Genomic DNA, 26,083 nt, shown 5'->3' with positions numbered 1-26,083 from the left:
CATAGAAGGCAATTAGATTAGTCAGGCATGACTTGCCCTTGGTGAATCCATGCTGACTGTTCCTGATCACTTTCCTCTCCTCTAAGTGTTTCAGAATTGATTCCTTGAGGACCTGCTCCATGACTTTTCCGGGGACTGAGGTGAGGCTGACTGGCCTGTAGTTCCCAGGATCCTCCTTCTTCCCTTTTTAAAAGATGGGCACTACATTAGCCTTTTTCCAGTCTTCCGAGACTTCCCCTGATCGCCATGAGTTTTCAAAGATAATGGCCAATGGCTTTGCAATCACATCCGCCAATTCCTTTAGCACTCTTGGATGCAATGCTTTTCTAAATAGTCCCGAACCACTTCTTTCTCCACAGAGGGCTGGCCACCTCCTCCCCATGCTGTGCTGCCCAGTGCAGTAGTCTGGGAGCTGACCTTGTTCATGAAGACAGAGGCAAAAAAAGCATTGAGTACATTCGTTTTTTCCACATCCTCTATCACTAGGTTGCCTCCCTCATTCAGTAAGGGGCCCACACTTTCCTTGGCTTTCTTCTTGTTGCCAACATACCTGAAGAAACCCTTCTTGTTACTCTTAACATGTCTTGCTAGCTGCAACTCCAGGTGTGATTTAGACTTCCTGATTTCACTCCTACATGCCCGAGCAATATTTTTATACTCATCCCTGGTCATTTGTGCAATCTTCCACTTCTTGTAAGCCTCTTTTTTGTGTTTAAGATCAGCAAGGATTTCACTGTTAAGCCAAGCTGGTTGCCTGCCATATTTACTATTCTTTCTACACATCGGGATGATTTGTCCCTGTAACCACAATAAGGATTCTTTAAAATACAGCCAGCTCTCCTGGACTCCTTTCCCCCTCATGTTATTTTCCCAGGGGATCCTCCCCATCAGTTCCTGGAGGGAGTCAAAGTCTGTTTTTCTGAAGTCCAGGGTCCTTATTCTGCTGCTTTCCTTTCTTCCTTGTGTCAGGATCCTGAACTCGACCATCTCATGGTCACTGCCTCCCAGGTTCCCATCCACTTTTGCTTCCCCTAATAATTCTTCCTGGTTTGTGAGCAGCAGGTCAAGAAGAGCTCTGCCCCTAGTTGGTTCCTCCAGCACTTGCACCAGGAAATTGTCTCTTACCCTTTCCAAATACTTCCGGGATTGTCTGTGCACCGCTGTATTGCTCTCCCAGCAGATATCAGGATGATTGAAGTAGCCCATGAGAACCAGGGCGTGAGATCTAGTAGCTTCTGCGAGTTGCTGGAAGAAAGCCTTGTCCACTTCATCCCCCTGGTCCGGTGGTCTATAGCAGACTCCGACCACGACATCACTCTTGTTGCTCACACTTCTAAACTTAATCCAGAGACTCTCAGGTTTTTCTGCAGTTTCATACTTGAGCTCTGAGCAGTCATACTGCTCCCTTACATACAGTGCAACTCCCCCACCTTTTCTGGCCTCCCTGTCCTTCCTGAACAGTTTATACCCATCCATGATAGTACTCCAGTCATGCGAGTTATCCCACCAAGTCTCTGTTATTCCAATCACATCATAATTCCCTGACTTTGCCAGGACCTCCAGTTCTCCCTGCTTGTTTCCCAGGCTTTGTGCATTTTTATATAGGCACTTGAGATAACCCTCTGATTGCCCCTCATTCTCAGTATGAGGCAGGAACCCTCCCCTCTCACACGCTCCTGCTCGTGCTTCCTCCCGGTATCCCGCTTCCCCACCTACCTCAGGGCTGTGGTCTCCTTTCCCCGGTGAACCTAGTTTAAAGCCCTCCTTACTAGGTTAGCCAGGCTGCTCGCGAAGATGCTCTTCCCTCTCTTCGTTAGGTGGAGCCCGTCTCTGCCTAGCACTCCTCCTTCTTTGAACACCATCCCATGGTCAAAGAATCCAAAGCCTTCTCTCCGACACCACCTGCGTAGCCATTCATTGACTTCCACGATTCGACGATCCCTACCCCGGCCTTTTCCTTCCACGGGGAGGATGGACGAGAACACCACTTGCGTCTCATACTCCTTTATCCTCCTTTCCAGAGCCACGTAGTCTACAGTGATCCGCTCAAGGTCATTCTTGGCAGTATCATTGGTGCCCACGTGGAAAAGCAGAAAGAGGTAGCGGTCCAAGGGCTTGATGAGTCTTGGCAGTCTCTCTGTCACATCGTGAATCTTAGCCCCTGGCAAGCAGCAGATTTCTCTGTTTTCCCGGTCAGGGCGGCAGATAGATGACTCAGTCCCCCTGAGGAGAGAGTCCCCGACCACCACCACACGCCTCCTTCTCTTGGGAGTGGTGGTCGTGGAACCCCCAACCTTAGGACAGTGCATCTCATGCCTTTCAACTGGTGGAGTCTCCTTCTGCTCCCTTCCCCCAGACGTATCATCTGGGCCTCTCCCCGCAATGGTACTTGTGGAGAGAACATGAAAACGGTTACTTACCTGTATCTGTGTTGCTGGTACATGGATGTTCCCCCTTCTTCTTCTGGAGGTCACATATTGCCAAATTTCTTCACCATCCTCCTGTCCCTGCTGCGCAGCCTGCTCTGAATCTTCAGAACCTTGTGCCCGTAGAAGCATATCCTGACGTCTGTCCAGGAAATCTTCAGATTCTCTTATGCAATGCAGGGTCGATACCTATGGCTCCAGACTTTGAACCTTCTCGTCCAATATGGAGACCAGCTTGCACTTTGTACACACAAAGGCACTTCTGTCCTGTGGAAGAAAGACAAACATGGCACATCCAGTGCAGGTCACAACAGCTGAACACTCCCCATCCATATTGCCTTCCTACTACGAGCTTCCTCAGGAGATGCAGTAATTACTCAGAGAAGACGTCAGGGTGTAAGCCTCAGTGGGCTCACCCCAGGCGAACTCCCACGCAAACTCCTGCTGTTTGCTGCTCTGCTCTTCCCCGCTGCTCAGCTGGTTCGCGGAGCGCTGGCTTTTTTAAACAGCCAGGCTCACCTGAAACAAAACACTCCCAACTCCCGCCCTTTTCAGCCAACCAATCAAGCACTCGCTGAAACTTTCAAGCTGCCCTCACTACAAACACTCCGATCCTCTCAACAAACACACACTCAGATACCCAGATACTCACCAACATAGATCCCAGGCAAACTCCTGCTGTTTGCTGCTCTGCTGTTCCCCGCTGCTCAGTTGGTTCGCTGCCGCTCAGCTGGTTTGCGGAGCGCTGGCTTTTTTAATAAAGTCATTGTTGCTTCACATTCATGCATTCTTTATTCATTCATCAGTTTCCACAGTATGCATCCGATGAAGTGAGCTGTAGCTCACAAAAGCTTATGCTCAAATAAATTGGTTAGTCTCTAAGGTGCCACAAGTACTCCTTTTCTTTTTGCGAATACAGACTAACACGGCTGTTACTCTGAAACCACACAAATAGGGGGATAACTACCAAGGTAGCCCAGGAGGGGTAGTGGAGGAGAGAAGCACCAGGAGGGGTGGTGGAGGAGGGAAGGACAAGGCCGCACAGCACTTTAAAAGTTTAAAACTTTAAAACTTATTGAATACCAGCCTTCTGCTGCTTGGGCAGTCCTCTGGGGTGGAGTGGCTGGGTGGCCGGAGGCCCCCCATCGCATTCTTGGGTGTCTGGGTGAAGAGGCTATGGAACTTGGGGAGGAGGGCAGTTGGTTACACAGGGGCTGTAGCAGCGGTCTGTGCTCCTGCTGCCTTTCCTGCAGCTCAACTATATGCTGGAGCATACTGGTTTGTTTGAACGCCAGCAAACATACACTGCAATGCTTTGTTCTACAATGATTCCCGAGTACATGCTACTGGCCTGGCGTGGTAAAGTGCCCTACCATGGTGGACAGAATAAGGCTGCTCTCCCCAGAAACCTTTTGCAAAGGCTTTGGGAGTATATCCAGGAGAGCCGCAAATGCCAGGGCAAATTAATCATTAAACATGCTTGCTTTTAAACCATGTATAGTATTTTAAAAGGTACACTCACCAGAGGTCCCTTCTCCGCCTGGCGGGTCCGGGAGGCAGCCTTGGGTGGGTTCGGGGGGTACTGGCTCCAGGTCCAGGGTGAGAAACAGTTCCTGGCTGTTGGGAAAACAGGTTTCTCCGCTTGCTTGCTGTGAGCTATCTACAACTTCATTATCATCATCTTCCTCGTCCCAAAAACCTGCTTCTGTGTTGCCTCCATCTCCATTGAAGGAGTCAAACAACACGGCTGGGGTAGTGGTGGCTGAACCCCCTAAAATGGCATGCAGCTCATCATAGAAGCGGCATGTTTGGGGCTCTGACCCGGAGCAGCCGTTTGCCTCTCTGGTTTTCTGGTAGGCTTGCCTCAGCTCCTTAAGTTTCATGCGGCACTGCTTCGGGTCCCTGTTATGGCCTCTGTCCTTCATGCCCTGGGAGATTTTGACAAATGTTTTGGCATTTCGAAAACTGGAACGGAGTTCTGATAGCACGGATTCCTCTCCCCATTCAGCGATCAGATCCCGTACCTCCCATTCGGTCCATGCTGGAGCTCTTTTGCGATTCTGGGACTCCATCATGGTCACCTCTGCTGATGAGCTCTGGCCAGTGTGGCAAGCTGCAGGTGACCATGCAAACAAGAAATTGAAATTCAAGAGTTCGCGGGCCTTTTCCTGTCTACCTGGCCAGTGCATCTGAGTTGGGAGTGCTGTCCAAAGCAGTCACAATGGAGCACTCTGGGAGAGCTCCCGGAGGCCAATACCATCTAATTGTGTCCATAGTACACCAAATTTGCCCCGGCAAGGCCAATTTAAGCGCTAATCCCCTTGTCAGGGGTGGAGTAAGGAAATTGATTTTAAGAGCCCTTTAAGTCGAAAAAAAGGGCTTCGTCATGTGGACAGGTGCAGAGTTAAATCAATTTAATGCTGCTAAATTCGACCTCAACTCCTAGTGTAGACCAGGGCTAAGAGTAGAATGACGGAGAAGTGATAAAGTAACTTTGCTTTTGTGGAAGCTGCAGAATTGCCATGGCAGCGACAGAGCATTCCACCCAGGGATTCCTGCACTGAGTCCATAACGTCTCGGCACTATTCTCACAGGTAATGATAAATTTGAGTTCTTTAACACGAGGAGTCAGGAGAAGGATGCTGTTTGCTTCCTGGAAACACAGCCTCCTGCAGAGACCTCCTGTTATAGATACGAGGATGGAGTAATGGCTTTCCATGGCAAGACTGCAGTCAAAGTTCGGTGAACTTTGGAGAATATCTCAGTGGCAATGGGAACGCTATCTAGAAAGGGTCTGGTATTGGAAACATTGGTGATTTAGGCAAAATACCAGAATTTTTTAGGCATAGGTCAACATGATCAACACGCTTAGCTAAGCATTTGGCTATGTCTAACAAAGTGAAGAAGAAAGAAAATCTCCCTAACAGAGACAGAGTTGATAGGATTGATGAACATGTCTCTCCTCAGGAAGGCAGGCTATAGAATACATCTATTAACATATTTCAGATTGTGACAGGGGCTCTACTCACTGCTAGGATGGCGCCTCCTCCTGGCCATTCTGGGGATTAGGTCTGCCAGGCCAACACCCTTTCCCAGAGTCCCACCACATCTGTCTGTCTCTTCCTTTCTCAGCAGCCTCTCTTTCATTCCACAGAAAGAAAAGGAGGACTTGTGGCACCTTAGAGACTAACAAATTTATTTGAGCATAAGCTTTCGTGAGCTACAGCTCACTTCATCGGATGCATTCAGTGGAAAATACAGTAGGGGGATTTTATATACACAGAGAACATGAAACAATGGGTGTTACCATACACACTGTAATGAGAGTGATCACTTAAGGTGAGCTATTACCAGCAGGAAAGCGGGGGACGGAGGGGGGAACCTTTTGTAGTGATAATCAAGGTGGGCCATTTCCAGCAGTTGACAAGAACGTCTGAGGAACAGTGGGGGGAGGGGTGGAATAAACATGGGGAAATAGCTTTACTTTGTGTAATGACCCATCCACTTCCATCTTTATTCAAGCCTAAGTTAATTGTATCCAGTTTGCAAATTAATTCCAATTTAGCAGTCTCTCATTGGAGTCTGTTTTTGAAGTTTTTTGTTGAAGAATTGTCACTTTTAGGTCTGTAATCGAGTGACCAAAGAGATTGAAGTGTTCTCCAACTGGTTTTTGAATGTTATAATTCTTGACATCTGATTTGTGTCCATTTATTATTTTACTTGTCAACTGCTGGAAATGGCCCACCTTGATTATCACTACAAAAGGTTTTCCCCCCGCTCTCCTGCTGGTAATAGCTCACCTTAAGTGATCATTCTGGTTACAGTCTGTATGGTAACACCCATTGTTTCATGTTCTCTATGTATATACATCTCCACACTGTATTTTCCACTACATGCATCCGATGAAGTGAGCTGTAGCTCACGAAAGCTTATGCTCAAATAAATTGATTAGTCTCTAAGGTGCCACAAGTACTCCTTTTCTTTTTCCGGATACAGATTAACACGGCTGCTACTCTGAAATCTTTCATTCCAGGAACTGCAGCCTCCTCTTCATGACTCGACCCTCTGGCCCGGTCACTAAGTAGCTTCCCATTCTGGGGTGAGTCAAAGTCTCTCCTTGCCAGCAGTCTCAGGCAGTCTTCCTATTCACTGCCCCAGGTGCCACTACCTGGGTGGCTGGCAGGGGAACCTGGGCCCGCCCTCTACTCTGGGTTCCAGCTCAGGGACCCTCTAGTCAGCAGCCAAGCTCAGTTCCCTCCTGAACCCGGCTGCCTTTCCCTGAGCCGCCTCCATACCTTCTGACTCTCCCCCCTTCTCTGGGCTTGCCAGCCCAAACTCTCTCCTCCCAGGGAGTAACTGTAGCCAGCCTGCCTCTGTAGCCCCAGCCACACCTCCCTTCTCCCAGGGAGTGACTACAGCCTACTTCCCTATAGCCCCCTTCTGTTGCCAGCTTCTTGGCTTTATAAACCCAAACCAGCTCCTCCCCCAGCTGGACTTCATCAGCCATTAGGCCTTAGCACTCCCTGGCTTTCCTCCAGGTGCAGCCTATAGGTTATTTGGCCTAATTTACCCCTTCAGGCCTGGTGTGGGGTGGACATCCTGTCACACAGACCCAAGTGAAGAGAATGGAGTATACCCCTGAGGATTTCTCTCACTCAGAAAGTAGCCCTATCTGTTGAAGATGAGCCACAGCACAATGGAGTTTGTTGTGACAATGTCAGATCTAAGGAGATTTGGGGAGAGATAACTGTTGCCTAGATCTGTTGAAATTCTGTGTGTAGCCATACCCAACTATAGCTATAATACTGTGCTCTGAGGTAGGATTGGTCCGTTACTGCTACAGTCAGAGAGTCTTTCACCCACTTATTCAATACTCATGGAAAGGGCCTCTAGGTAGCCATATGTTACGTCTAGCTCTGAAGGACAAGGTTACGGAATCATTTTTGCTTCTCCTATCAAGGAGATATCCCAGAATTTGGAGTGCAAAAGGTCTGATTTTTTTCATGTAGAATTGAGAGAAGCTTCTGTTTTGAGGTTTGAATTCTTTCTGAATTGGCTTGGCCAAGGAGAGGGATTTTTTCCCCTTTCTCTTTGATTATCTACCACTGTTGCCGTGTCCACTGTTGCTGTGTCTCTCAAAAAGAGCCAATTTCCCTTGAATTATGCTGCTGCTAAATGCTGGTTTGCTGGAACATCTGCTTGCCATGTGTGAAGGCAGACATATCTCCAGGCAACACTGTTAGGAGCAATGGATCTGGAAGAGAATTTTAATGCATTGAAGCAGCATCTGCTGAGAATGATGCAGCCAGAGAGTTTTTCTTCACTCAAGACCAAAAGTATTTCTGATCTGAGAGATCCATATGGTCTAAATATTCACATAAGGCTAGCATAGCAGCAGAACAGACCGAAGTTTGCAAAGATGCTGCTGAGCCCTTGATTATTTTCCTAGGGCAGTTTCAGTCTAATTATCTGGCTATTCTTGGTAAAAGGCCCCTTCACACCCTTGTATGTCTTTATGCAGGTCTTTAAAATGAAATGCCCTGGCTGCATCTGAGTGTAGATTGCCACACCACCGTGAAAACTACATACGTTGTCAGCTGAACCACCTCCTGTCATTAGTCTGTTCTTATTGAGCAGGAATTACCTCCTCCGTGGTCTCATTCAGGGCAGTCACTGCTTCCTTCTCGGTATTGAACATGAAGGTACTTTCCCCAGGGGCTTTGCCTTGTGCAGTCAACTCAGTGCTACATCAGAGACTCTATAATACTGTTCCTCTCTCAGAGCTGGATTCAGACAGTGGATCAGGCAGATAACACAGGCTACAGAGGATGCTCCCTGCAACCGTCTGAGGCCCACTGCGGTTGGAATCCCGGCAGAGCTCCCACTTATGTGATGGCTGCAGTCTTGGCCACTGCAGCAAGGATTAAACTGGGGACTCACAGAGCTAAGCGCCAGACTCTCTGCAGCTTAAGCTGAAGAGCCGGAGGCTGCAATAGACCTATATCCTCTGTGGATCAGACACAGAGGGGGACACACAAAACATACTGACCAGTGGGTTACATATGCATTGTTAACAGTAAAGTGTTGGGAGCTGCACATGGCAGGCTAATAATGCAACAGAAGTGTTGCAGGTCTGGGTTTGGGGGTGGAGGGCTGAGATGTGGAGTGATAGGGCAGGTGGGCTTTGCTGCTCCCTATTGTAACAGGGTAGCCCAGCTCCCAAGCACCCCATCATGGCAAAGAGTGGCTCTTTTCCCTCTTCTTCAGGGCTTCTTAAAGCCCATGCACACAGGTCAGTGCTGATGATGTGGCTTGGGCTTGGCTTGCTGGCCCCATCACAAATTTAACCCCTCCAGGTGTAACAAAACTCCAACTAACAAGCCCCAATTAACAAAAAATGTTCTTCTCTCGTTCGTGGGCTTCTCTTCAGCCTACCCTCCAGGCTATGTTCTCAGCCCCTTTCAGTCTTTCCCTATTCTGGTAGAGACCTGGAGTCCCCAGCCCCTGGCTCAGGGCCTTCTTCAGAAACCTGACTACTCCCTGCGTTTCCACCCCCACACTTCTCTCTCTCTCAGCCCTTTTGCAAGCCCCAGGTGTCCACTAATGTATCAGCTGACCTGCTTAGCCCCACCCCATCAGGCTGGGAAGCAGCTAGTTAATAAGGGTACAAATGGGGCTGGCCCTAGGTCCTCTTAAAGGGACCAGTCATCCTGTGACACCTATATTCTGCAGAAGTGAGCTCCACATGGCAGAGTCCATGCTGGGACCAGGCAGTAGGCATGAGCTCACAGATAAGTGTGAAGGAAGTTTCCCACAGCCACTCCCCCTGCCCATAGCCTGCCGTGGCAATGCTAATTACTGTTTAACAGGGGCTGGGGATTCCATTTCTCCGCTCCCCAATGCGCACCCCTAAGTGCATACCCCAGTGACCCTGACAGGATGCTCCCTTGGAGAATGTTGCTTTGAATGTTCATCACACTCAGAAATATACTGGCACGGTTTCAGATAACCTTGCTACAGAATGAATTTACAGAGCCTGGATTTACTATAAAACACATCAAATACCAAGTCAAAAATTACCCCTGACTTAGAAATAGCTGGAGTAGCCCAGTGCTCCGAGAATGTGCATTTCAGAGGTTGCTGCTTCATGGCAGCAGAGGCTAATAGTTGGGGCACTGGTGGAGGAATCAGGATAGTGGACTTCTCAGTTCACTGGCCATTCCAAAAAATTAGGGGGAAAAAAGTCACTTGGGATCAAAATTTTTCAAACATTTTTAGCAAATTGAAAAGTTGAAACCCCCCCCCACCATTTTTCTGTTTTGTTAAAGGATTTCTTTTGACTGAACCAAGACACCTATATTGACATGAGTTCCCAAAATGGTTCATTGTACCTGAATCTGCATTTTTGGCCCAAACAAAAGTTTTGGCTGAAAATTTCCCCCCAGCACTAGTCAAGATCACTGGTTTTAGTCCCAGCTTTGCCACTGACCATCTGGGTGACCGTGGGCAAGTCATGGCCCTACTCTGTACTCCCCTCCCGTCCTGGGTCTGCCTTGTCTAATTAGATTGTAGGCACTTTGGGGCAGAGGCTGTCTCCCACTATGTGTGTGTAAAGTGCTTGGCAATCTTGAGGTGTCTGGGTGCTTCCATAATACAAACATTAATAATCCCCATGGCTTTCCTTCACTTTAATTGTGTTGAGGTGCAATTCACTCCTTTGCATAAGACCAGCATAAAGCTTGTGTATTTCTTAAGTGGGCTTAAGTTGCACAAAGGTCTCGTACTGGCCCTTGGCACAGAGTTAGTTTCACCCATAATGAATGCTATGAGTTCATTGGAACACCACGTTTCTATTTATCCACCAGGTTTCAGAAATGAAACCTTTTCTGCTTTATTCTCGGTAACTCAAGAGTTCCTCCTTTCATTTGCAAACGAAAAGATGCTACCGCTAGCTCACACAATGCCACGTTCCCACCTCTTCATCTCTTGCCGCAGGGTCTTCAGCACTGTGCACTGCAGTGACCACGCAGGACTGCAGCCACTGAGAGTGCTGCCAATCCAACACCAGTATGAAGAGTGATTAACCAGCTGCGTCCTGGGGATATGCAGGCTGAAAATTAAATCCTCTTCACAGATGAAAGTTTTAGACAAGTGACTATGTCCTAATTTGTTACTAAGAGACAGCAGACCTGATCCTGCCAGGTCCTTCCAACTCCCTCGGGGTGAAATGCAAAGGGTCTATGCATTATTTAAGTCTCACCTAACACCTATAATTCATAAGCTCTGCTTCTTGATAGGCCTTGTAATAGCCCTCTCTATGGCCCTCATCCATCAATGGGACATAAGCATGTGCTGCTTTGGGGGTCTAGATACCTTTCCTAGACTGACTCAGGAAAGTATTTAAGCCAATGCTTAACTTTAAAGCTCGTGCTTAAGTCCCATTGCTTAAGTGATTTACTGAATAAGTTTAAGCATATGTTTAACTCCCATCAAAGAGACTTAATTATCTACCTAAAGTTAAGCATGTATTTAAGAGCTGAATTGGTGCTCTAGCCAGCCAATGTGTGTGCTGTGAATTAACCTAAATATATTTAAATGCGATCCATCAAAGCCCTAGAAAGCAAATTAAACCATCTTATCTTGTTATAATGACAATACAGCATTCATTTAAAAATGAAGATCCTGTATATATTTAGGTACAGGGGGTAAAATTTTCAACCCTGCCTAGGGGATTTAGGGGTTTAAGCACCATTTTCAAATGGAGGGACTGAGCCGGGTCTTTATCATAAGAGACCATTCACACTGCTCAAGCCCCCACCCCTGCTCCCACAGCACAATGGTCACGGCCTTTTGCAATGCAGTCACATTCCAGCTTAATCTTGCATCAACATTTCTGATTCATTGTTGACAGGTGCTGAAACCAAGGCTATTAAGATACTTTAAAGGCCACAGATTTTAACAGTGCAGACTGTGTTGTTGACCTGCTGTGACCTTGAGCAAGTCACTTCCCCTCTCAGTGTTTCCGTTCACTCCCAACCTTTGTCTGTATAGATCCGAAGCTGGTTGGGGCAGGGACGGTTTGACCATGTGAGGGCACAGTGACTAGCACAATGGCAGCCTGATCTCAGCTGGGGTCAGGTCGAAGGGTCAGTTTACTGCCAGCATGCCCCCTTGTGGCTAGGCATGGTGTAGCAGCTCTTTCCTCGTAGAGTAGCCACTGCCGACATCTGCTCTGGCCTCATGGTCATCCGCCTCGTCTTATGACTCAGGCCACAATTAGCCCCACCCCTTCTGGGGTAAACAAGGAATTAAACTCCCAGCAACGTAACTCTCTGCACCTACCTAACTCTTCTGCAACCTTTTCATCCCTTCTCCAGCTCTGCAGGGCTGTCCTCCCGCTCTTGTGCGGAGAGAGGCCTCCAAGGACTGGAGGACTGGCTCCAAATTCAATAGTTCCTCTCCCCATTGTGTCAAGGGGCTTCCTGCACCACCGTTCCAAATGGCCACTGGGGAACCCCGGACTTCCCACAGCTCTAGGTTCCAGTTCAGGAACTCTGTGGTGAGCTGCTAAGGTCTGCTCCCTCAAACTCCTTACTGCTGTCTCCTGGGGCTTCCTCCTACCTTGGCCTTCCTTAAAATGCTTTCCCAGAGCTCCTGCCTGGTCTTAAGATACAGCTGCCTCTCTCTAAGCCCTTCCTTCACCCTAGCAACCAGAGAGAAACTGCAGAGCTCTTCCCCTCTCTCTCGGCAGCATCTTTCCCTCCTTTATGCTCACCCCCCAGCTCCTCCCCATCTGGGTTGCATCTTCATGTGGGGCTGGCCCATCCCACAGGTGCAGCCAGGTGCCTTAATTGAGCTCGCTAGTTCCAGTTAACCCCTCCAGTGCCAGTGTGGAGTATATACCCCACCACGGGTCTCTAGCTGTTACAGTAATATGAATGAAAAATAATAACAACAGAACCTGACCCTGAAAGGGGCTGAGCACATCTGCTTCGGTTGGTCTACTCCTCAGAGGTGTGCTGAGCACCTGCAACTCCCATTGTCCCCAGAACTTCTCAGGATGTGGCCCATTGAGTCAGCGGGAGTTGAGGGAGGTCATTAACGTAAAAGAGCAGCTCAGCCCATTTTAGGATTGGGCCCATTATGGTTTATTCCATTTGTTTCTATTTTCTGAGTGTCAGACGGTTGGCGATCGAGCAGTGAATAGCTGAATAACATCTCGGATGTGTTGCATGAGAGAGAGAGAGAGAGAGCGAGAGAGAGAGAGAGCGCTTTAACAAAATAAAGTGGCAGCGGCTGAGACACTTATTATGAATCAAGTTCATGTTCCCATTTAACACTGGCGTTCTGCACAAAGCCTTCACCCAACTGTCTTTACCCTCTTAAAAATACAGGGGATCCAACTGTTTCCTTGTAACAAAGAGGGCACAGTCGTATGTTTCTGACAGCATTATAATTGGATTGTGTCCTTCAGTCTGTAGCAGAACATGTGGCTAGTCCCAGTCTACCAAGAAAATAAAGGGCTGCATTATGCACCTCCTCCTCAGCACTGCGTAATCCCTTCTGTAAACATGAGGTGGAGAAAGAGACAGAACTTGGGGAAAACTTGAGAATTATTTCAATGGGTTTTCAATGAGAAAGTCAATAGGAGATCAGTTCTTTTTGTTACATTCATTCATATCCCTTTGTAGCCAACAGCTAGTAAAACAAGAATCATGTGTTCTAATTAGTTTTGAATTCAGAAGAATAGGGATGTTTAGCCTGCTGAGAAGCCTAGAAGTATTTAAATCATGAGATCCACTCAGACTCACAATCCAAAGTCACCCTTTACTAGTGTCTGTATTAGGTAGGAGACGGATGCAGTATACTCTGACCATGGTTTTTATTTGTTAACTAGAACCTTTTAGAATTAGACTATCTACTCCTTCTACTTATAGCACTGAGTGTAAACTAATCCCTGACTACGTCAATGCCATTGTTGCAAATATTATTGGGGGGGAAATGATGGAGGAACCTTTCTATGATTTTGAACAAGATTCTACATCGGATTTTCCATTCTGGAGCCCTATGGATTCTAATATCCAACTCCAACCTCAGCCAGAAAATGGCCTATCTGACTGTTCTTCTCTGACAGGCCAACTCTCCCCTTGGTCCTCTTTTACTTGCCAGTCCATGTTCCCTGATGATGCTCAGATTTCACTCACAGATTTGGATGGACAAGCTCTGCAGCTGGAGGGAAGTGCTGAACTGGACAGCTCCTTGTTGGTTCAACCAAAGGCTAATAAACTGCATAAACATCACAGGCTAATTCCTGCTCCCCCTTACAAGGTACAAAGATATGCAGCTAATATTAGGGAAAGAAAGAGGATGCTCAGTATCAACTCTGCTTTTGATGAACTCAGATGCCATGTACCAACTTTCCCCTATGAAAAGCGCCTCTCCAAAATCGACACGCTTAGGCTGGCCATTGCATACATTGCGCTGCTGAATGATATCCTAATCTCGGGCTGCCATCCCAAATCCTATGTGGAACAATGTATGAAAAATGGATATAAAAGTCACAAAAATGCAATCTGGAACACGAGCGGTAAGTGTGCAGCTCTGATTAGCAGATGTCTTTATTTCAGACCTTTACAATCCCATTTTTGGTTGCAATGGCATGAATCCGTAAAAAATCCTCTTTTAAAACATTCAGTCAAGCTCTGCAACCTTATTTACAAACTGTTCAGTTTACATACGAATCATTTTAAGAGATTTGCATGTTTCAATGCAAAATCCTCCACTTTGTTTAAATAATTTTTGCAATTAGATCTGTTCCCTTAATTATTGAGAAAGCATAAACCTAGTCATTCATTCTGATTTCACAGGAAGGGCTCCTTTCAAAAATTTCGTTAGATATTTTGGTTAGCCTTTTAAATTGCTGGTCCTTTTCAAAATTTTGTACAAAACTCGTGTTTTAGCATGGATAAAAAATTGTCTGTATACATTTATTTGGGGTATTTAGTGATCTTTTTTATTATATTGTTTTGGGCCTGATTCATGCACCAATCTTTAAGCACGAGTAGTCTCATTGAGATCAGCAAGATGACTTGAAATTAGGCACATGCTAAAGTATTTCCCTGAATCCAGGTCACTCAGAAGGGTCTGAGGACAAGTTCACTACCAAGAACGAGCATTTACAACCCAAAGTGTATTCAAATACAAGAATCGTTTAAAGTGCAAGTGCTTTTGTATCTAACTTATAATTTACATGAACTAGAACCCTTTACAGTTTAAAAGGGATGATTGTTAATTTTTTCTGTTGCTGTTTTAGTTAGTACAAAGGATGTTGGAGCAGATGTGCTCTCAGTTACATCATCGTAGATCTGGAGTCACTCCACTGAAATCAGTGCAGGGGTCAAAATTTCCAGTGTGCCCAAGTAACTGAGGAGCCTAATACCATTATCAGAAATTGCCTAGGCATGTAAGGCCAGATTTTTAAAGATATTTAGGTGGCTAAAGGTGCAGAGAGTTGAGATTTTCAAATGCATCTAGGCAGAGCCAATGGGAGTTAGGCACCGAGGTGCTGCTGAAAATCACATAGGTGCCTATCTGCATCTTTAGGCACTCAAACACTTCTTAAAAATCTGTCCCTATGGAGCCTAAGTTCTATTGACTGCCAGTGGGATTTTGCTTCCTAAGTGCCTACATTACTTTTTTAAATGGGGGTGCTTTTGAAAAGCATAATGTGGCTGTGGAAAAATCATTGCAACAAAATATTTCCTTTTCATCCTAGAGAGCAGAAATGTCATAAGCACAGACACTGCAGAGAGAAATCAGCCACTTACTTTAAGGAAAATAGTCTTATATGTTAATTAACTCTTTTCACCTTTCCCCATTAGTTTCACCAACTGCAGGATAATGGTTGGAAAAATAAATCATGATATGCCATTTAACACCCTTCTCTCTTTTGTACGCACTACAGCACTTATCATTGGATCCCAGCCGCCTCTACCTTTGGCTTTTGTGAACCAACAGTTGTTAAAATAACACAAGTGGGTTTCACTGGCATCTCCTCTTTGTTAGGCTTTTAGTTAACTAATATTTCTGAATGGCTGTGCGTGGGAAGAGTTGGATGAGTGAAGTTGCTTTCCTGGAGAGGCTGAATGGTTGACTTGTTAAACACTTACTGAAATGTATTTAAATCAGTGTATTTGGTTTTCTTGTTCCCCTTCTGCTCAATGTAGATCTGACAACCCGCCTCTCCTGGATCAAATGGAATTAAGAGGCACTCAGAACAAAAAGAGGGTTCTTTAAAGACAATCAGCTGCAAAACCTGATGACCTGACTGCTGGCGTACCGGCTGTTACATTCTCACTACTGCAAGCAAAAACATAGCCTCCTGTAACTTTTATTATCGTGACAGGCTTGTATTCTCTTCCTGTCCCCTGTTGCCCATCTTCTTTTTATTGTTTCTAACATATTAACCCCTGTTTAAGGGCTTCTGCTTTATAAACCATTTCTCCAGGTTTCTGGAGTCTCTCCCATGGACAAGGTCTCCTCCTATATGAAAATCAGACTAGAATTGAAAACATAGCTTGAGATTTTCCAAGCTGATTGGAATGCCCAGTTCCCATTAAAATGAACAGAAACTGATGATGAAGGGGCTGGCGTGCTGAGCCCACTGCCAATCTGACTGACTAATTGTGTCCCATTGCTTCTTTGTATTCCCCCATTGATCTGTATCCATCTGTTGTCTCTTGTCTTCTAATTGTAAGCTCTTTGGGGCATAGACCATCTTTTTGTTCTTCATGACGGAATCCTGGTCCATGAGAAGAGCTCTTAGGTGTGCCAGTCATACATATAATAAGTATCGTCTGTCAGACTTGCTTTCTTGTTTCAAAATGTGTTTGTTCGGACCATGGCAAGTGTTTCAAAGGGGGCTTTTGGGTGTCTATTTGGCACACTTAGAGAATCCTGATTCTTAGAGGGCAGGTGCTCAGCACTTCCTGAATATTCTCAAGTGGAACACCCAAAAACCATGGCAACTTGAGAGCTTGTCTCATTCACCCACAGAAGTTGGTCCCATAAAAGATAGTCCTTCACCCACCTTGTCTCTCTACAAATGGAGCAAGCCAATGTTGACTTTTTTGATTCAATTTTTTTTCTTAATGTTTAAAGGTGAGATTTTCAAAAGCAGAGCTTGTTGGATTAATTCTGTTCCCAGTGGAATTGATGAGACTTTTACCATTGATTTCAGTGGCAGCAGTTAGGACATGCTGGGTGCTTCTGAAATTCCTGGTCTAAAAGAATATGGAGAAGCAATGTTGTGTATTCAGACTTGTTCTTGATAAATGTTTACTGAAGAGTAATTTCCACATGGTACGTGTCATGTAACTGGCATTACTCTTAGGACATTCATCTCATTATGAACAAAGGTTTATTTGAATAAAAGTGTAATTGTTTTGGCAACCATTTTGTGTGTGACCGTTTTATGTAACAATGATCAAATGGCAAGTGCACATTTTGGGAGGTGGTTTTGCTGTCAATATATCTACAAAGGTTTTGAGTTTCTTTGTAGTTTGTGGCAAGAGCTGTAAACATTTCACACTCATATGAGACTTCCTGCTATTACACTTCCAGCTATGAAGTTACTGTCCTTTTGTTTTTATATGCATTGTTACAGCACTTCTTAATAAGTAACAAAATGAAGGCCCCTTCTCATGTGAGGGTGGCATATAGGAACTTTTTAAAAAAGCTGATTAAGCCAGGCTGATCTCTTAAGTTTCTCATGAGGAAGCATGATCCAGTGGGTATGGTGCGGGCCTCGCAGTCGGGAGATATAGATTCTCTTCCTGGTTCTACTGCTGGGAGACCATGGGCAGCTCATTTCTCCTCTCTGTGCCTCTGCTTGCCCTTTGCCCATGTGGACTGTAATCTCTCCAGAGCCACAAATGACTCTCCATATATGTTTGTACAGCACCTACCACAGGCAGTAACCATGGCAGCTAATTGTGCTTGGCCTTTGCCAGAGGCCTACCTTGGCCTTTCTGAAACAGGTACAGTACGCTATGATTCTCTGTGGGCATGCCACCTTCCAGCCAAGTCTTTGCAACCGGTCTGGCAAATCAGTTGTCTGTGCAACAGTGCATCCTAGGGTGCACTGTCTCACATACTGCTGGTGCCACTCTGTGTCCTCCTAGCACGTTCCCCATTACTGAGGCACCAGGGGGCAGCTGCCCAGGGTTTCTGAGCACTCACAGGAGGGGCTTCACAAAGTATTGCAATCCCTAATTGAGCCCCTTCATTGGACTGACCCATGAACAAAACACAACTCAGATTAACTCATTTTTAGAGCAGGGAACCTCCTCTATCAGAAGCAAAATAACAAGCTTTCCCAGGCCTTCTGCAAAGGGCCAGCACACTCAACCTGCCAGGATTCAGCAGCAGACAGTTCCTGGGGCTTCATCAGCTATTAAATCATGGGTAGGAGAAACTTTATGAGCCTCCAGCCTTTATATTAAACAATCTGGCATGAAGGATGCGCCGCCTGTATGCCAAAGCCATGCATGAGGCCAGCATGATAGATACCAGGTGTTGGATACAGGCCTATATCTAAGCAGTTGTCTACACAATGCTGAATCGTCCCTTTAATCAAACTTCTCTCTCAAGGCACAATGATAGGGCAGCAAAACCAACTGCACAACCTGAGCCTAGTGCCTAGTGCTTAGGATGAACAGAGCTAGTCTGACAGCTGCATCCGCATCCCTGCAGAAGGAGCATGCCGGCAGGTGCCTTACCTTCCACATTTTCAGCTTCCTCGCCCACTGCTCTTGGCACTTCGTCCCAGCTGACCAGGGAAATGTAAACAGCACCATTTCGGCCCTTTGCTTCTCTGTTATGCTCTGTCCCATGGTCATTGTAATAATATTAATCATAATAAATATATAAAAGCCACATTTCAATCTGCATTCAAAGTGCTTTCCAAAGGTGGGAAAGCATTGTTACCCACATGTTACAGATGGGGAAACTGAGGCACAAGGCAGTGACTTGCCCGGCATTAAACAGCAGGTCAGTGGCAGAGACAGAACTCAGGTCTCCCAGCTCCCAGGAACATGCCCTGAAAAATAAGTCAATCCAGCAGCACTAGCTCCCCTGACGAGTCCTGTCATGCAAGTGTTCCATGCTAAGGCTGAGCATTGTACCCCTTGCACCTTGGCACAGCCAATCTCACAGCTCATCAAGGAGGGCAAGACACCAGAGCTGCAGCTTTCTTCGATAGTCCAGGACACTGGCGTTACGGGTCTGATGGAACTTTTATGCCCTAGACACAGGAGTTCTTCAAGTGCCACCTTTTCTAGAACAGTGTCGGCTGCGTGATACCACCAGACAGCTGGAAAGGGACACTCCAGCCTTTAGGATGGGGGCAGTTAAGGATGCTATTTGCTGTACCCCGATCTCTGGATTAGCCTGAAATCCATGCGTGTGTGCACCATGTCTTTAACAGCCCATTGTAATACATGCCCTCCCTCCCGGTGCCGCTGCTGTTACCATCTAGATCAGGGATGGGCAAACTAAGACCCAGGGGTTGCATCCGGACCTTCAGACATTTTAATCCATCCCTCGAGCTCTTGCCAGGCTTGCTCTGTTTTAATCCATCCCTCTGGGCTTGCTCCATTCTGGTGCTCCAGCCGGGGAGCAGGGTCAGGGGCTTGCCCTGCTCCACATGTGCCGTGGCTCCGTGTAGCTCCCGGAAGCAGCGGCATGTCCCCCCTCTGGCTCCTACACATGGGGGCAGCCAGGGGGTCCGCACACTGCCGCCACCCCAAGCACTGCCCCCACAGCTCCTATGGCCAGGAACCATGGCCAATGGGAGCTGCAGGGGCGGCACCTGCGGACAGGGCAGCATGCAGAGCCACCTGGCTGTGCCTCTGCATAGGAGCCAGAGAGGGGACATGCTGCTGCTTCTGGGAGCTGCTTGAGGAAAGTGCTGCCAGGAGCCTGCACCCCAATCCCCTCCCATGCCCCAACGTCCTGCCCCAGCCCTGATCCCCTTACCACCCTGCGAACCCCTCGGTCCCAGTCCGGAGCACCCTCCTGCACCCCCAACCCCTCATCCCCAGCCCCACTCCAGAGCCCGCACCCCAGCTGGAGCCCTCACCCCCTCCTGCACCCCAACCCCCAATTTAGTGAGCATAGAATCATAGAATCATAGAATATCAGGGTTGGAAGGGACCCCTGAAGGTCATCTAGTCCAACCCCCTGCTCAAAGCAGGACCAATTCCCAGTTAAATCATCCCAGCCAGGGCTTTGTCAAGCCTGACCTTAAAAACCTCTAAGGAAGGAGATTCTACCACCTCCCTAGGTAACGCATTCCAGTGTTTCACCACCCTCTTAGTGAAAAAGTTTTTCCTAATATCCAATCTAAACCTCCCCCACTGCAACTTGAGACCATTACTCCTCGTTCTGTCATCTGCTACCATTGAGAACAGTCTAGAGCCATCCTCTTTGGAACCCCCTTTCAGGTAGTTGAAAGCAGCTATCAAATCCCCCCTCATTCTTCTCTTCTGCAGGCTAAACAATCCCAGCTCCCTCAGCCTCTCCTCATAACTCATGTGTTCCAGTCCCCTAATCATTTTTGTTGCCCTTCGCTGGACTCTCTCCAATTTATCCACATCCTTCTTGAAGTGTGGGGCCCAAAACTGGACACAGTACTCCAGATGAGGCCTCACCAATGTCGAATAGAGGGGAACGATCACGTCCCTCGATCTGCTCGCTATGCCCCTACTTATACATCCCAAAATGCCATTGGCCTTCTTGGCAACAAGGGCACACTGCTGACTCATATCCAGCTTCTCGTCCACTGTCACCCCTAGGTCCTTTTCCGCAGAACTGCTGCCTAGCCATTCGGTCCCTAGTCTGTAGCTGTGCATTGGGTTCTTCCGTCCTAAGTGCAGGACCCTGCACTTATCCTTATTGAACCTCATCAGATTCCTTTTGGCCCAATCTTCCAATTGGTCTAGGTCCTTCTGTATCCTATCCCTCCCCTCCAGCGTATCTACCACTCCTCCCAGTTTAGTAGCATCCGCAAATTTGCTGAGAGTGCAATCCACACCATCCTCCAGATCATTTATGAAGATATTGAATAAAACCGGCCCCAGGACCGACCCTTGGGGCACTCCACTTGATACCGGCTGCCAACTAGACATGGAGCCATTGATCACTACCCGTTGAGCCCGACAATTTAGCCAGCTTTCTACCCACCTTATAGTGCATTCATCCAGCCCATACTTCCTTAACTTGCTGACAAGAATACTATGGGAGACCGTGTCAAAAGCTTTGCTAAAGTCAAGAAACAATACATCCACTGCTTTCCCTTCATCCACAGAACCAGTAATCTCATCATAAAAGGCGATTAGATTAGTCAGGCATGACCTTCCCTTGGTGAATCCATGCTGGCTGTTCCTGATCACTTTCCTCTCATGCAAGTGCTTCAGGATTGATTCTTTGAGGACCTGCTCCATGATTTTTCCAGGGACTGAGGTGAGGCTGACTGGCCTGTAGTTCCCAGGATCCTCCTTCTTCCCTTTTTTAAAGATTGGCACTACATTAGCCTTTTTCCAGTCATCCGGGACTTCCCCGGTTTGCCACGAGTTTTCAAAGATAATGGCCAGTGGCTCTGCAATCACAGCCGCCAATTCCTTCAGCACTCTTGGATGCAACTCGTCCGGCCCCATGGACTTGTGCACGTCCAGCTTTTCTAAATAGTCCCTAACCGCCTCTATCTCCACAGAGGGCTGGCCATCTCTTCCGCATTTTGTGATGCCCAGCGCAGCAGTCTGGGAGCATTCATGGCCCGCCCTACAATTTCCATACCACGTGTGGCTCTTGGGCCAAAGTGTTTTCCCACCCCTGATCTCGATCAATTGCTGCCTCCTTTCCTCCTGCTATGCCCGTGCTCCTTCTCCAGGCAGTGTGGCCACCGGGATCCATGCATCTGCCCTGGTTAACATGACCTTCTTCAGCAAACATATTCTTAAGGATACAGGTCAGTCTGCAGTAAATCCTGGGCACATGGGTGGGAGATGGACAACATAGGGCTAGCTTCTTTTTCACCTGTGGTCAAGTAATTAACGAGGACCACTGTGGTGGTAGCAGTCTCTTTGTTCTTGTGCTTAGTCTCATGTCAGTACCAGAACGGCACTGATGCCTAGAGCTGCTACCACACATAGCATTTGTGGACAAGATACTCCTCAACCAGAGCAAACTACTAATCACAGCCCAGGGTGACTTAGACCCACCTCTGCAGGGTGTGAGTGTACACTGGAACTGCACACTGCATGGCTGCACCACTGGTTAGAGCTAAATGGGGTCTTCACCTCACGTCTATGGAGCATGACCTAGGAATGCCAGGCCCCCAGCAAGGGATCTGGAGGGAGGATGCACCCTTGTAAAATGCATCACGTGTGAGCTCAGTGGTAGCAGGGCATCACTGACCCAAGTTTTCACTGCTGCGTGTATATGCTCAGATGGCCACATCTCATTTTCTGAAGCAGGACTCCCTACGCTGACGTGCCAGCTTCCTGTCGAGGGGCACCATGACAGCAGATTGCAGTCCAAGCAATATCTCAAAATTGTCTGTCTTTCTGAGAGAGCTACTCTGGGAATTATTGTGGGGCAGGTCTCTGGCCTGTGCTATACAGGAGGTCAGGCTGGACGATCACAGTCATCCTTTCTGGCCTTGGAAGCTAGGCATCAATGAATATTCCACCCTCTCATCCAGAGCCACCTGGCCTTAGGAAGATGGTTCACTAGCTCCAGCCTTGACCCCAGAGCCCTCATTGTGGCCTCCAGTCGCCTCTACCCAGACGTATGAAGATTCCTTGTCAGGGCTCGTCCATCCAGCAATCTGCCCCTCTAATTTGGGTTGTCAGCCCTGCACACTCTGTCCGGTGGACCTGCAAAATCTTGCCTGCCCTCCCCGAGGAGCCAAAAGTCTCACTGAAACAGCGGTACCCATGGGTCTGTGCAAATCGCACTCTCGGTGCCTGTGGGAGTGAATCAAATCTGCTATTTACAAAGTGGGTTTCCTGGCAAAAACAGACTGAACACGAAGTTCTTAAAGTTTCTCTGGGCATAGGTATTCAATCAATGGAGGATAATGTTATTGAGCCTGCATATTGCCCAAGGGCCTTTGTCCTGAGATCAGTGATCCATCTCTCTCTCTCTCTCTGCAGGTCTCTCCGGGTATGTCTACACTACAATTAAAAAGCCCAGGGCTGGCTCATGCCAGCTGACTCAGGCTTGTGGGGCTTGGGCTAAGGGGCTGTTTAATTGCCGTGAATATGTTCAGACTCAGGCTGGCACCCGGGCTCTAGGACCATGTAAAGTGGGAGGGTCCCAGAGCTCAGGCTGCAGCCCAGTCCCAAACATCTACACTGCAATTAAACAGCCCCTTCACTTGAGCCCAAGTCAGTGGGCACAGGCCAATCAGGGGTGTCTAACTGCCAGGTGACATACACTCTGAGGAAAACAGGGCTGGTGTAGAGTCAGGAGTCTACACAGTTTAGCCATTTTGAACTTGGTAAAAGCTTCTCCCATTTTAAACCTCGTAAGAGTTAAATTAGATGCCACGGATCATAGTCCTCATTTGGAGAGGGATCTGTCGCCCAAAGGTACTATGCAAGTTCATAGATTCCTAAGCCAGAAGGGACCACAGTGATGATCTAGTCTGACCTCCTATGTACACAGGCCAAAGAACCTCCCTCAGTGATCCCTGTATTAATCCCATATCTTGTGGCTGAGTCAAGCACACCTTTTAGAACAACATCCAGCTGCGATTTCAAGTCTAAACTCTTCTCTCTCTTCTCATTGCCTTTCCTTTTACAGGGGCAACTAGAAGTGCTTGGTGAATACAAGTAAAGGTGTGTTTGTATCAGGCTGTGTGAGTGGAGGAGAACTCTGAATCAAGCCCAACACCAGAAATCCTAGGCTGAGAGATTCCATGCTAAAGCTGACTGGCTGTACCCTTGGCTCTCCAGAGAGCGAGTTGACTATGGGACTTGTGGTAAAGGGTCTTAAAAGGACTTCCATCGGAGTTTACTCTCAGACAGCAGCTCACTCTCATGACCAAACCTGGTCAGAACGGATTACTAATCCGGACGTTACGTCAGCACAAGGAAGGTCCTGAGGACAAAAGTCAGAGGAAGTTGCCTGGAATCCAAGGATTTTCCTAAAAGCTGTGTCCCCAGTGGGGAACCCCAGAGCTAGCTGTCTGTGTCAGCTCAAAGGAGCACAAAACTGACAACCTGCACTAGGCTCACATGCCCCAAACTCCCACCTTAATTTCATCCTCTCCAGTGCTCAGCGTAAGGCCAGGGAAATACCTGCTGATCTTTCCCCATAGACCACCACCCTGTGGTCCTTCTCCACCCTCAGCTTCCTAGGAGGCATCATGGGTGCTCACTCAAAGCTGGCCAGAGGCCCCTGTGCTGAGTCAGATCTCAGAAACTCTCTGCCTAAAAGACTCCAGGCATCATCTTTGATGTTAAGGAACGCTTGCAAAAAGCAGGGCTTTGGGGAACTTGCTGTCTGAATTTGTTGATGACTCTAGCTTGGGAACGTTGCAACCTATAAATCCTACAGCAGGATATGTAGGGATTTCATTTGGGGACAGTCAAAACCAGAAATAAAAACGTTCCTTTTGGGAGCTAAAACTCTAATCCTGGGCTCCTGTGCCAGTAAGCACCATTAAAAAGTATGAAACTGATTCTCCTCTCACACACTCTGGTTTTCCACCAGTATCATTCCCTGGATTTTAGTGGAGCTACTCCTGATTTACAGAGGAGAATCCATCTCTCTGCCTCTGTACTGGCTTCTGTCCTCTCCATCCCACCATCAACCTCAGCCTGGACCAGTCCACACAAGAGATCCACTTCCTGGACACTACGGTGCTAATAAGTGATGGTCACATAAACACCACCCTATACCGGAAACCTACTGACCGCTATTCCTACCTACATGCCTCCAGCTTTCACCCAGACCACACCACACGATCCATTGTCTACAGCCAATGGATACAAATGCATTTGCTCTACAATACAACCGCATTTGCTCCAAGCCCTCAGACAGAGACAAACACCTACAAGATCTCTATCAAACATTCTTACAACTACAATACCCACCTGCTGAAGTGAAGAAACAAATTGACAGAGCCAGAAGAGTACCCAGAAGTCATCTACTACAGGACAGGCCCAACAAAGATAATAACAGAACGCCATGAGCCATCACCTTCAGCCCGCAACTAAAACCTCTCCAACGCATCATCAAGGATCTACAACCTATACTGAAAGACGACCCATCACTCTCACAAATCTTGGGGGACAGGCCAGTCCTTGCCTACAGACAGCCCCCCAACCTGAAGCAAATACTCACCAGCAACCACACACCACACAACAGAACCACTAGCCCACAAACCTACCCTTGCAACAAAGCCCGTTGCCAACTGTGTCCACATATCTATTCAGGGGACACCATCATAGGGCCTAATCACATCAGCCACACTATCAGAGGCTCGTTCACCTGCACATCTACCAATGTGATATATGCCATCATGTGCCAGCAATGCCCCTCTGCCATGTACATTGGTCAAACTGGACAGTCTCTACGTAAAAGAATAAATGGACACAAATCAGACGTCAAGAATTATAACATTCATAAACAAGTCGGAGAACACTTCCATCTCTCTGGCCACTCAATTACAGACCTAAAGGTTGCAATATTACAACAAAAAGACTTCAAAAACAGACTCCAACGAAAGACAGCTGAATTGGAATTAATTTGCAAACTGGATACAATTAACTTAGGCTTGAATAGAGACTGGGAATGGATGGGTCATTACACAAAGTGTAAAACTATTTCTCCATGTTTATTCCCTCCCCCCCCCACTGTTCCTCAGACGTTCCTGTTAACTGCTGGAAATGGCTCACCTTGATTATCACTACAAAAGGTTTTCTTCTCCCCCCAGCCCCCGCTCTCCTGCTGGTTATAGCTCATCTTAAGTGATCACTCTCCTTACAGTGTGTATGATAACACCCATTTTTTCATGTTCTCTGTGTTTATAAATCTCCTCACTGTATTTTCCACTGAATGCATCCGATGAAGTGAGCTGTAGCTCACGAAAGCTTATGCTCAAATAAATTTGTTAGTCTCTAAGGTGCCACTAGTACTCCTTTTCTTTTTGTCCTCTATGAGTTAACCAGAACTAGGGATGCTGACTTCCTCGTTCTGGCTGCCACCCTAGGCAAAGCATTGAACCAAAGATGGCTCTTTTGGGGATACCTTTCTAAACCTCTCAACAAATGAAAATGGTCTAACTCCCTCCAGGTGGGGAGAACAGAAACTCATTGGGGTTTGGCTTGGGCTCCACTGCCTGATTTTCCCAACCAGTTTCCTCTGGAATAATTCCTCTCGCTGTGCACAGTGGCTCTACCAAAAAAGGCCTTCTCTTGCTCTCTTTAAAAGAGCTGGCTCCTCTCACAGCAGGGCAGATGGGTACCTTCCTACAGTGGGATCCCAGGAAGTGCAGGGAAAAAAACCTCCCATCTTTTTTTCATTAATGATCTGGAGGATGGTGTGGCTTGCATCCTCAGCAAGTTTGCGGATGACACTAAACTGGG

Source organism: Lepidochelys kempii, chromosome 11 (assembly GCF_965140285.1).
Source record: "Lepidochelys kempii isolate rLepKem1 chromosome 11, rLepKem1.hap1, whole genome shotgun sequence".
In the NCBI taxonomy this organism is placed as follows: domain Eukaryota; kingdom Metazoa; phylum Chordata; order Testudines; family Cheloniidae; genus Lepidochelys; species Lepidochelys kempii.
The sequence above is the reverse complement of the archived record's forward strand: the minus strand, read 5'-3'. Positions refer to the sequence as shown.